The sequence below is a fragment of the Nicotiana sylvestris genome, chromosome 3, assembly GCF_000393655.2.
Source record: "Nicotiana sylvestris chromosome 3, ASM39365v2, whole genome shotgun sequence".
Classification (NCBI taxonomy): Eukaryota; Viridiplantae; Streptophyta; class Magnoliopsida; order Solanales; family Solanaceae; genus Nicotiana; species Nicotiana sylvestris.
In genome coordinates, this window is record NC_091059.1 from 16,283,230 (window position 1) to 16,296,779 (window position 13,550).

The following is a 13,550-nucleotide window of genomic DNA, read 5'->3' on the forward strand; positions in this document are numbered from 1 at the left end:
CCAACTTGGAAGGAGTTCATCTGGTATTTCATGTTTCGATGCTCCGGAAGTATCACAATGATTCGTCACACGTGTTGGATTTCAGTTCAGTCCAGTTGGACAAGGATCTATCTTATGTTGAGGATCCAGAGAAAATATTGGATAGGCAGGTTCGAAAGTTGAGGTCAAAGAACATTGCATCAGTGGAGGTTTAGTGGTGGGATCATCCGGTCGAGGAGGCGACCTGGAAGACCGAGCAGGATATGCACATCCGTTACCTTCATCTTTTCACTACTTCAGATATGTCTCTATGCTCGTTCGAGGACGAACGAATGTTTTAAGAGGGAGAGGATGTAACGAACCGGCCGGTCATTTTAATAATTAACACCCTGATCCCCTATTAACTGTTTTTCCTGTGTTTGTTTCTGCTATTTTGATTTGCTGGGATGATTCATTACGAGTTTCAGAGTGTTTTGGGACACTTAGTCCCTCAATGAGAGGGTAAGCTTTAGAATTTGGATCGTAGTCGGAGCAGTGTAAAGACGGCCTTGGAATAGAATTTCTCCGATTCCATTAGCTCTGTTGATTGATTTCGGGCTTATGGTTGTGTTTGGATTGTGATTTGGAGGTACGTAGCTTCTTTAGGCTTGAAATGTCGGAAGTTGAATTTTTGAAGTTTCCGGATCGATAGTGAGATTTTGATACCGGGGTCGGAATCCGATTTCGAAAGTCGGAATAGCTCTGTAGCGTTGGATGTGACTTGTATGCAAAATTTGGGGTCAATCGGACTTGGTTTTGTTGGTTTCGGCATCGGTTGTAGGTTTCTTGAAGTTTCAAGTTCTTTAGGTTTGGATTGGAGGGTGATTCATGGTTTTAGCGTTGTTTGATGTGATTTGAGGGTTGGAATGAGTTCGTATTATATTTTAGGATTGGTTGGCATGTTTGGTTGAGGTCTCAGGGGCCTCGGATGCTTAACGGATTGGAATTTGGACTTGGCAAGATCTGAAGGTTGCTGTTTCTGGTTTTTTTGCACATGCGGTGAGGAACGGTGGAGTGAGCCGCAAGTGCGATTCTGTCACTGTTGGCCAGTGACAGTAGATGCGGTTATTGGACAGCAGAAGTGGACCGCATCTGCGGAGAAGGCAACGCAGGTGCGGGATTTTGGGCGTTTAATGAAATATCGTAGGTGTGAGTTTTTGCCGCATAAGTAGGACCACAGAAGCGGAAATCACTGGGCAGATATAGAAAGATTCGAGGGTTTGAGATTTCATAACACAAAAATCGAATTGGAGCTCGGTGGGAGACGATATTTCGAGGGTCTTTGAAGGAGAATCACTGGGTAACGATTTCTAACTTAATTTTGATCTTAGAACTATAATCTATTGTTGTTTTCCTCTTCTACTTAAGGAATTTGGGGGATAAAAATTTGAAAATGGGAGAAAAGTTCCCGAACCTAAAATATGAGTTTTGAGGGAGATTTTGGCGTCGGATTTTGATGATTTTTGTTCGAGTGTGCTCGTGAGTGAATAAGTGTTCATAATTCATAACTTTTACCCGATTCTGAGGCGTAGTCCCGGCGAGGTTTTTTGGGCATTTCTCTATTTTCTCGTCTTAATTTTGATTTCATTAGCTAAATTAGTTGTTTGTAGTTGTATTTACATTATGGTATTAATTTGATTAGATTTGGGCCACCCGGAGTTGGATACTCATGGCAAGAGCGTGATTTCGGATTAATTTTGAGCTGGTTCGAGGTAAGTGGCTTGCCTAACCTTGTGTGGGGGAACTCCCCTTAGGATTTGGTACTGTTGTTATATGAGTGTCGTGTACGTGAGGGGACGAGTGCGTACACGTGCTAGTTGTTGAAAAACCCATTTTCATTACGTAAATATCTATATTTTTTCTTGTAACTAAGCAATACTTGTACTTGAAAACTCTTGTTTAGCTTAGGAAAAGCATGCTTATGTGATTTAATTGTCTTACCTGCTTTAACTGCTTACTTGTATTCTGTGCAGCATGTTTAGAGTAAAATTCTTGTTTATTCTCAGATAGAACTGTAGACTCTTTTCTTGAGACTGTAGTGTGTTTACTTTGGGACTATGGGACGGTTTTTCGGGAGATCCCCCGGCGTGTTTAATTTGGTACTACGGATCGGTATTCCGGGAGATCCCCCTGCACTTTTAAGTTTGGGACTACGTGACAACACTCAGGAGATTCCCCTGTATTGGATATTTACTTCGGGACTACGGATTGGTATTCTAGGAGTTTTCCCTGCATATTGTGATTAAAACTACGAGACGATATCCCGGGAGATCCTATGTACCTTTATGTTTGGGACTACAGGACGATATCCTGGGAGATCCCTTGTTGTTATCTTTGTGTACTGAGCATATCCTATCTGTGATTTTTCTCTTTATCAACTGTTAGTGTCTTTAATTATATTGTCGCACTTCATACTATTTTACCTCGTTTATATATATATCTATAACTAGTAGGGCCCTGAACTTCCTCGTCACTACTCGACCGAAGTTAGGCTTGACACTTACTTGGTACCGCTGTGGTGTACTCATGCCCTTTCCTGCACATATTTTTTGTGTGCAGATCCAGGTTCTTCGGCTCAGCCATACTTTCAGTGAGGCGAGGCGACCTTCAAGGACTTCGAGGTATATCTGCCGCATCCGCAGACCGAGGAGTCCCTCTCTATTCTCTCTTTTAGCTATAGACCTTCTGTATTTTCTTTTGATTAGACATTCTGGAGTTAGAAATCTATGTAGTATCTACAGCTTGTGATTTCATGAGATTCTAGGTTTTGGAAGTTGATTCAGTTTCGAGAGTGTGTATTTGTATATGCCGAGTGGCATCTTAAACGTTTTTATTATGTTTATCTGTAGTTTTTTGATTGTTCTGTATTTTGTTTCCTTTTTCCGCAATTTATTAGGCTTACCTAGTCGTAGAGACTAGGTGCCGTCACGACAGTTCACGGAGGGAGAACTTGGATCGTGACATTTTGTGAGAACAGAGAGTTCGAGAGTTGTAGAGTTGTCCTAAAGGGAGCAAGGAAGGGGGTTTAAATAGCACCCACTCAAGTAAACAAATAAGGTAATGAACCAGTCCTACCCAAATAAGGTATGAAAATAACTTAACAATCAATTAAAGTCGGCATGAATCAACTAACAAGACAGAATCGAGTAAAGTTAGGGTAGTATCACTTAATTTAAGGAAAACCTTATATGGAATCAGTCAGTAGTTAAGTACTAGGTTAAATGAGGTAAGAACTAATTCCAAAATCAATTAGAAGTCGAGTTTAATAATCAAAACATAAAATCAGGCCAGTAAGGTTAAGTTAAGGGAAGTAAGATTTTGCAAAAATCAGGCCAGTAAGATTTTGCAAAAATCTGTTAAAATCAAAACCCTAGTTTTAGGGTAAATAAAATCATCATAAAATAATAATAGAAAAAGATTAGAGTAATATAGAGAAAGGAGTATTGAAATTTTAAAGGAAAAATACCAAAACGAACATAAAATCGTTTTAGATTTGGGAAGATCTAAACAGGTTCAACCAAAAATAGCCAGATTCATAAAAATAAGCATAAGTTGAACCAAATCTGGTTTGAACCACAGGTATTAGGATAAACATAGACGGAATAATCGAAATATGAGAGACTTTGAACCAAATCTGGTTCTAGTCTCTTGAAATACTCTCGCCTTTTGAGGCAAATAGGTCAAGTAGCATCAAGATCGGGTAGCCAATAGAGAAACAAAGTCAAATAAGGCACGGAATCAAAAGATGATCCCTTGAATCAAGAGGGAAAGTGTGACGGCGGGCTAGGGTTTAAGAGGGTGAGAGAGGTGAGGAGAGTATCAGAAGACGGCGGGTTGGGGCAAATTAAATAGGGTTTGGGGGATTTAGGTATATTAAAAAGGGTTGGGGGATTTAGGGTCGTTGATCTTCTGAGATCAATGGCTAGGATTAGATTTTAGGTGGGGCGGGTTTAATTGGACGGGTATGGGTATGGGTAGTTGGGTTAGTATATTGGGTATTGAATTATTGGGCTGGATAGGGTATTGGGTTGGGATAGGTCCGAAAAAATCAATTAAAAGGGGTTATCTTTTAAATACCCATTTAAATTAATAAAATAATTTATAAAAAGTAATTAATAAATGGTAAAATGCTATTTGTATATAAAAATAATTTAAAATAATTATTTAATATTATAAAAATATAAAAAGTCATTTTCCGTGTAAATACTGTAATTATGCATATATGGGCTATTATCGCAAAGTTATTGCAATTATAGCCTAAAGATACAAATAAAATTATGCATAAAATGATTAAAGCTAAATATAAATATAAATGATAAAAATTAAGCAATAAATCATTATAAAATTATTTTTGATGCAATTAGTAATTATTTAGATAATAAAATGCTGGAATAAATTAATTAAAATCCTTTTAAAATTACAGAAAATTATGGAAAAAATATTGGTTGATGCTCATGCACTATTTTGAAAGTATATATATATTTTTAAAAATATATCAGGGAAACATTGGGTATAACAACTAGCACATATATGTCTGGTGGCCTCGTGGGCGCAACAACGCGGTTGATGCGGTGTCACGACCCCAAATACCCCGGTCGTGATGGCGCCTATCACAGTACTAGGCAAGCCAATTAAACTTTTACCACATCGAACTCTTCTTTTTTTATAAATTCATTTTTCCAAAACAGGTTAAGTCTCAAATCTTTTGTATGCATATATATATATATATATATATATATATATATATATATATATATATATATATATATATATATATAAACAGAAATATGCGAAAACCAGTATGAAAATACTCTAACAGAGCTCGAATCTGGTGTCACTAGTCATGAGCCTCTAAGTACAACCCAACACTGTCTAAATAATACATAATAAGTCTAAAAATACAAAATACTAGAATAGGAAGGAGAAAGGCAGGGCTGCAAACACCGTGCAGCTACATTGCGATCTTCGGATACGACTCTGAGAGTGCTGGAAGGTCTCACTCTGATGCTCGGGCACCTGGACCTGCACACAAGGTGCAAGGAGTAACGTGAGTACGCCAACTCAGTAAGTAACTAAAGTAAATAAAGTCTGTCACACCTCCTTTGTACCCGAAAGGGGAGATACAAAGTTTTTCCAATTTAAGTGATATAAATCGAAATGGGTTTATTTTATTTATTTAGGATCGCCACTTGGGATATTTATTATGGTGTCCCAAGTCACCGTTTTATTTTTAAAATCCCAAATCGAGGAAAATTGACTTCATTTAAAAAGTCTGCAAAACCAGAAAAAACTAGGTAAGGAATTCTGTTAACCCGGGAGAAGGTGTTAGGCATTCCTAGATTCTGTGGTTTTAGCACGGTCCCTCAACTATTAATAAATGGCCTCATTATCTGATTTATTGCATGTTGTAAACCTATTGTGCATTTTTAACTTTTTAACCGCTTTTAATTATTTATGGAGTTTATTTAAATAGGTCAATATGTCGCGCACTTATTGTTTTGGAACACATTGCGAACCACGTCACATGAAATGCACCCGCAGTTTACAACATATTTATTTTATTATTGTTTGAAGTTATGGTCGAGTCACATGAAATGAACACCAGAATTGGAATTTACGTATCGTGACCATGCCATGGTGTTACATCCCATATTTCGTACGTGAGAATACGTCGTAAGCCAATTGATGTAAGCTCGGAAATGAGATCGTTTTTGAAAGTACATAACGTAAGTTCATCATTTTATCTTGGAGGTTACAAATCCTTAAGATCATGAATAACAAGTACCAAAAGAGTTGGAAAGCTTAGACGCTAAGCGAACTGAAGAAAATAAGTTTTGTCGAAAGTCGACAAGTTTGGAATGTTATAACATATACTTTTGGGGTGAGAATAGGGTGATTAACATAATAAGGAGGTAAAGTTATGAGTTATTTTAGTCGTATGATAGTCGTGTGTTATGTTTCTATGTCAAGCGAGTTGTGGAACAAAAGTTGGCAAAGGTCATCACAAGTTGCATTCATAATATGCTGAAATTTAGGTCAAATGTAGCTGCCCTTTTCTCCCAATATACATGGAATCAATGGATAATCTACATATCAAATTGAATATCTACAAGTCTAGTTTCTAACGCATTAAACCGTTTGATGATAATACATAGGACTAGAGAGATATTTCCGTTTTTGTGAGACTACGCCAAGCAGCTCTCTATGGGGCCCACATAGGCGGTTTAAGACATATGGATATATATAAGATGCCTCAACCCTGTTTTAAGTCATTATTTTTAGTATATTCAGACCTTATAAACCTATAAACACTCTTTCAAGGTTCTCTCATGATCCAAAACCCAAACAAAGGGCAAACAACACAAATCAAGTGTTGGGAATCCCGTGTTGCTAGTAAGTTTCTTGTTCTTCTCGTTGTTGCTGATTTTTGGGTGGTTCCAGCTCATGTGGGAGGTTGTTTTAAGTGGTTTATGTTCTGTAAAATACTCTCCCATGATTTTCATATCAAACCTAGGTTATTTCAAGTCTTGCAAATGGATTACACCATATTTCAACATCAAATAGTGAAGAACAACACCTCTTTAAGGTTGTGTTGACAATGAGGATAGTTGTGGGTTGTGTTTGGCTGAAATTTCAAGTTGTTGCTACTAGCTAAGGTGAGTATAATGTCCTACTAATTGTGATTAATCTTTCTTGTATATTTGTTAAGTTGTTAGGATGATAAACTACAAGATACTACTTGGGTTAGCTTAAGTTACTTTTATGGTATTGTATTGCCATTGAGGGATGTTGTAAGCTAAATATAACTTGGATTTTGACTTAAAGTTATTGTAGGAGGTATGTTTACTATGTTTTTTCATGTTCTTAAGGTTATATTGATGTTGATTAATTTAAATGGATGGACTAGACATGAACTAGTAAATAAAGTTACTAATTGAAGATAGTTGGAGTTGTGGATTGTTTCCTTTGTCATAGATATGTGGTATAAGGATGGAATCATTGATGAATGACTTCATTATCCTGTTAATGATACTGTTAAGTTAATGTAATAAGTCTATAAGGGGTGATATGGGTTATACGGATTCCAATCGGAGCTTGCCGCTCGTCGTGAAGTAGTTGTGACTTGTCCTTGTTATATGGTGTCTTGTTATTGATATTTATATGTTGATGGATTTCTATGGTTATTGTTGTTGGTATATGGTGTTGTAGGAGGCCCTTGTTATCGGGGAGATGCTGCCCAAATTTACGTAAATGAGCTGCTAGCTTAAGTTACAGACTTAGCCTTTGCTCAGCACTGATTTTGAATCTCCTTATACTATGATAGATTGAGTTGACTTATTTGAAGAGTTGCTTGGAAGGTATTAAGGAATCAACGGGTTTAAGGTATGTTAAGGCACTTCCTTCTTTCTTTTGGCATGATCTAAAGTGAAATGAATACGCTATTTTATAACGGATCCACTCCTAGCAACTAAGGTTGTCCATGTTGTTCTTTCCTTATAAACTTATTCTAAGCAATTGTGTATGATCCTTAAATCCTACTAAGGTTCATATTGAGGATATGTATGTCCATAATTTTAATCGAAGGTGCAACGACCTTAAGTCACATCGAAAGATTTAGAATGTGATTCCATGAGTCTAGCATGCATTATATATAGTATCTATTTGACTCTACCGAGCCACGCTATAGTCGGTCAGGTATAGCACCTATTGTGCAACCACTGATCATTTGGGTTTACAGAGCTCCACATGGCCGAGTACGATTCTACCGAGCCTTATGACGGCCGGATACATTTTTACCGAGTCCTCTTTGAGGCCGGGTACGATATGATGATGATGATGCCCACAAAGGCGTATGTTTTTAAAAGTTTATGTATATATGTATTATGCATTTCATGTCAGTATCCCCTAGAGGCACTCAGATGTTATAGGTTATTTCTCCTATATCTCTCTTTTCATTATTGTTCTTGCTTATGCTTTCCTACCTTACATACTCGGTACTTTATTCGTACTGATCTCCCTTTTTCTTGGGGACGCTGCGTTTCATACCCGCAGGTCCCGATAGACAGGTTGACATTCCTCCTAGTAGGCTATCAATTTAGCGGAAGGTGTTGGTGTACTCCACTTGCTCCAGAGTTTCCAATTTGGTCAGTATCATTTGGACATGTATTAATTAGTATGGGGGGCCCTGTCCCGACATTTATGATATGTATGTACTCTTAGAGGCTTGTAGACAGATGTCATGTATATGAAAGATTGTATAGCCTTGTTGGCCTATGTTCATTGTATGAGTGTTCTTTTTGGGTCTAATAGGACCATATGTCACATGTATAAGTTTGTATTACATCTTGGGTAATCCTATGTAAAGTACTCCCTTATGTTTTATTCTGGTTATATTATGATGGCCCTTCCGGCCCATTTACCCATGATGGAAGAAAGATATGTTACGTTGGTACTCGGTTGGGTAAGGCAGCGGGTGCCCGTTGCGGCCCTCCGATTTGGGTTGTGATATACGAGAACCGTACCCATGGCCACGATAATATATTAATCGCGCCTAAAGCGGCTACTTAGGTTTATGAGTTGTTTGTTTTGCTGTTATTTCTCCTTAAAATGAAATGGATGAAAGCTACAATTTGGAAAAGAGATCTAAACTTTATATAGCGTGGTTCAAATTTATTAGTGGGCTATTATTTACGTCTTTTATTTTTCTGTTTCGAACATGGGCAGTTGTTTGGTAACACAGATCTAGATATCTTTTTGATTCCACAGAAACCACTCAGATCCATCAAATCTCGTAGTTGTCCTGACAAGTTCGGATAGATTCTTGTATATTAATGACATCTAAATACAAATTATTTACAGCTAGAAAGAAATAAGCACGAAGTGAAATCGACATCTGGGATTAATTGCTGGCCCTCACAAATTTGGAATTAAAAAATAGTTGACTCGCAATGGCGGATACACATTGTGTCATATGGGTGCTTAAGCACCCATTGCTTTTGAAAACAACATTACTACTTATATATATAACACACAAAAAAACTGATTTAAAGAATTAATCAAGATCTAATCAGATTCATATCAAAGTTTAAATTTATCAAATACAAAGATAGCATTGTTCAACATACAACACAATGGCAGGCCCAAGCATACTATCACATTTATAGCTTATGAATAAACCTCAACTTCAATAACAATTATATTAAACAATCATCTTTTTCCCTTCTCTTAGCTTCAAAGATAAATAGCAAAGGGACGTTCAAACAAACTTAAACAAAGAAATGCTAGATCTATAGAAACAAACAGTACAACAACTTAGATCTCATTCATGATTTCCATTTAAGACAATGGGTATAATTGGACATACTTAAACAACAAGAAATAAATCCAAAATCTGAAAAGAAGATAATGAAATCAAGCCACAGATGAAGCAAAACCAGCAGGAGAAACAACAACAATCCTCAACTCAACTTTCGAACAAACTGTTCGAGCAAGAGTTTCTCGAGCGGCAGCCAAAGAACACCTCGAAATGACCCCAACTCGACCAAATACAGTTCATGTTTTTTTTAGAAAATCAAAAATCAAGATGAAAAATGAAGAACAGAGATATCTTTGTTCCTATATTTTTGTTTGAAACTTAAACAAAATTGACGCGGTAGATCTAGCTTCTTCTTTCTAAGAGAGGGATTAGGTTTTTACTTTAAAAGGAGGGGTCTTCGTTCATCTACTCTTTTGATGCAGAATGGAGCGTCGTTGATGGGGGTCTGATTGTTTTATGTCTCTAGGGTTTTTAATTAAAGGGGAGGGGAAATGGGTCAATGATCTCGGCTGGGTCGCTGGGTAATTTGGATTTTTTGGCTTCAAATTAACCAGGCCCAAACGAAATTGACAAACCAAATCTACTTCTTTTTCTTTGTTTTTCTTTTAATTTTAAGTTCTAACAAATTAAATCCTAAATTAAAACCTAACTTAAATTTAATTAGTAAAATGAATTCTGTTTATCTATTAACAAATGCATGAAATAATTTTTTTGATTTTTTTTATGTACTAATTCTAACAATTAAAGAGTGACTAATTCCTAAAAAATACAAATTAAATCTAATATGGCATGAAATTAAAATGTGACAATTTTTTATGATTTTTCTATGATTTTAAGATATTAAACATGCATGAAATGCAACTACATAAAGAAAAACTCCTAAAATCCACTAAAATTATTTTTGGTTTATTTTTAGGAGTTATTTTCACGTGGGGCAAAAATTAGGTGCTCACAGTTGCCCCTCTTTGCTCGGAAACATGAAGAGTTTTTGGGCAAAGATAAAGTGAGCAAATACGAGCAATTTTTGCCCGTTTGAAACTCCATGGGAAGCATTTTTGAAAAAGTCTGACCGGACTTTGCTTCGAAGGTTGCCTACATATCCTTGGCTATAAAGGAATCAGGTCAGTATAGTTCTGAAAATTTTAGTAGCTGCGACTACCGAGAAGTTGTGATTTTACTGATGTTGCTATTGTTACTGCTTGTTGAGTTCCTTATTACACCAAAATCAAAAATGAAAAAGACTAACTAAGCCTATCATGTACGAGTTACAAGATTCCTATCTATGAGTTTTTGAAGCTTGATCTTGATTCTTGGCTCGTTCTTCATGCGGACTCTGATCTAAATCTTGATGCTTTCTAGATGCAGGTGCTAGTTAATTCTTCTTCAATTTTTCGGATCAAGGAGGGGCATGCAAAGCTTGTGACTTCAATCATGTCTTGAGCAGTCCATATCTTTTCTCCGCTTCTACACTTTGAGTTCACTTATTTTTCTTTTTCTTTTCTTTTATTCTGGATTGAGACTCCTTATTTTGGTTTCTTGAACCCTGTGTCTCGAGGTATAACCTGCTCAGACACCAAAACAAAAAAACGAACGAAATGTTTCTACCCCAGTTTTCACTAGAAAAATTTCATGAGTTATTGTAACAAAATTCTAAACTACTTCTTTATTGAAAGCAATAAAAGTCAGGATTGTGTATCCTTGGGAAAAAGAGATTAGGGAGTGGTGACCCTATGTTTAGAATGAAATCAACTAGGGATTGGAGACCCTATTGTCGGAAAATCATCAACTAGGGAGTGGTGACCCTATGTTGGTATCAGGTTATGCTGGCATCAACTAAGTAGTGGAGACCTATGTTGGAAAATCATCGGATTATGCCAGCATCAACTAATGGGACCTATGTTGGAAAAGTCATCGGGTTATGCCGGCATCAACTAGGGAGTAGGACCCTATGTTGGAAAATCATCGGGTTATACCAGCATCAACTAGGGAGTGGGACCTTATGTTGGAAAGGTCATCGGGTTATGCCGGCATCAACTAGGGAGTGGGACCCTATGTTGGAAAATTCACCGGGTTATGCCGGCATCAACTAGGGAGTGGGACCCTATGTTGGAAAAGTCACCGGGTTATGCTGGCATCAACTAGGGAGTGGGACCCTATGTTAGAAAAGTCATCGAGTTATGCCGGCATCAACTAGGGATTGGGACCCTATGTTGGAAAAATCATCAGGTTATGCCGGCATCAACTAAGGAGTGGGACCCTATGTTGGAAAAGTCATCGAGTTATGTCGGCATCAACTAGGGAGTGGGACCCTATGTTGGCATCAACTAGGGAGTGGTGACCCTATGTTGGAAAACGCAGCTAGGGATTGGAGACCCTATACTACCATGATTTGAACATTTTCTTCTTTCTTTTTTTAAATTATTTTCATCATCATTTTTTTTCCAGATAATGAGTAAATGCGGGAAAGAATTTTGGAGGAGACTTCCCTTTTTGGGTTGTTGCTTCAAAGTTGTTTCTAGCCCTTGCGCAGTTTCTTTTTGGTCGCACCTGCTTCTTGCAATGTTGCTTTTGGATTGCACCTGTTTCCTATTTTTTTTTTCAAACAAAAAATAATTTGTTAGTTTGAAACAGCGGTTGGTTTTATGGCCATGATTGTTTCAGTCACATGATCTTGGTCGGCTTCTTTGATGATATTTTCGACTACAACTGGTTGCTTCTTGAAGTCCGATTGGCCCCAGAGAAACTTTGGCTTTCCAAACATTACCGTGACGGTTAGCCACGTGGGACTTAACCTTTTCAACTTTATTTTGCCTTTGTGGTCTTTTCCCTTCTAACTTGTTGTCACACCTCCTTTTTACGCGCCCGCGGGGGCGCAGGGGAGTTTTTTCCAATTAAAGGACAATCGAAACGGGATTGGTTTAATTATTCAGAGTCGCCACTTGGGAGATTTAGGGTGTCCCAAGTCACCAATTTTAATCCCGAATCGAGGAAAAGAATGACTCTATATTATGGTCTGCGTACCAGAAATCCGGATAAGGAATTCTGTTAACCCGGGAGAAGGTGTTAGGCATTCCCGAGTTCCGTGGTTCTAGCACGGTCGCTCAACTGTTATATTCGGCTTGATTATCTGATTTTATACAAGTGTGAACTTATGTGCAAAATTTAACTTTTAACCGCTTTTATCATTTACTGTTTTTATCAAGAATTGCAACGTTGTGAAAATGTATCTCGAACCGCGTTACAATCAATGTACCCGTGGTCGTCGACACACTTTGACTCCGTTGAGATTTGGATTTGGGTCACATCAATGTGCACCCGAGTTTAAGGAAATTAAATTATTAAAGGCGCGCCTAAAGCGACTAGCGTATTTATTTTGGGTAGGACCGTGGAATTTTACTAAACGGTCCATCCCGAAGCCTAAACAATTTTTAAAGCAATATTTATTGAGGGCCCCGCAATTTGTATTTTTATTTGGCGAGGCTCACCTCGTTCTTTATTTCTAATGAATTTGCAACGTCATGGACATGCATCTCGAACCACGTCACAGTCAATGTACCCGTGATTAGAGAGGCATTTCGAATCCGTCGAGATTTGGATTTGGGTCACATAAATGTGCACCCGAGTTTAAGAAGGTAAAGTTTATTAAAGCGTATCCTAAAGAGACTAACGTGTTGTCATTTTAGGAAGGTTGTGAGATTTGCTAAACAACCCGTCCGGGAAACTAAATGCTTCAATGATTTACATTTAACAAGGGCCCCGCATCTGCGTGTTTTGTTTATTTTCATCGAGGCTCATCTCGTTCTTATTTTAAAAGGATATCCTATAGCAACTACGTTTCTTGTCGTGTTCGTCTCTATCAATTGAAAACGGTAGACAGTCCTAATTAATTACATGATTGCGAGTTTACTTATAACAGGATTTAAAATGCTTTTACAGAATAATAAAATGTGACTGCGATTATGGATAACTAGCCGAAAATTATGGGCCCAAACCTAGCTCATGCGAGATGGCCAGACTTAGGCCCCCTTTTTCGATATGGGCCTAACTGATTTGTTTCGATTTGGGCTCGGCCTTCATGAGATTGAGGCCTAGGACTGATTCTTTGTTCTGTGAAATGAGTTTATCAATTTATATGGGACAATCTGGCAAAAGGAGAAAGAATTTTAACTAAAGTGGATAGTTTTCCTATTTGGCTTACATTAGAGAATATATTACA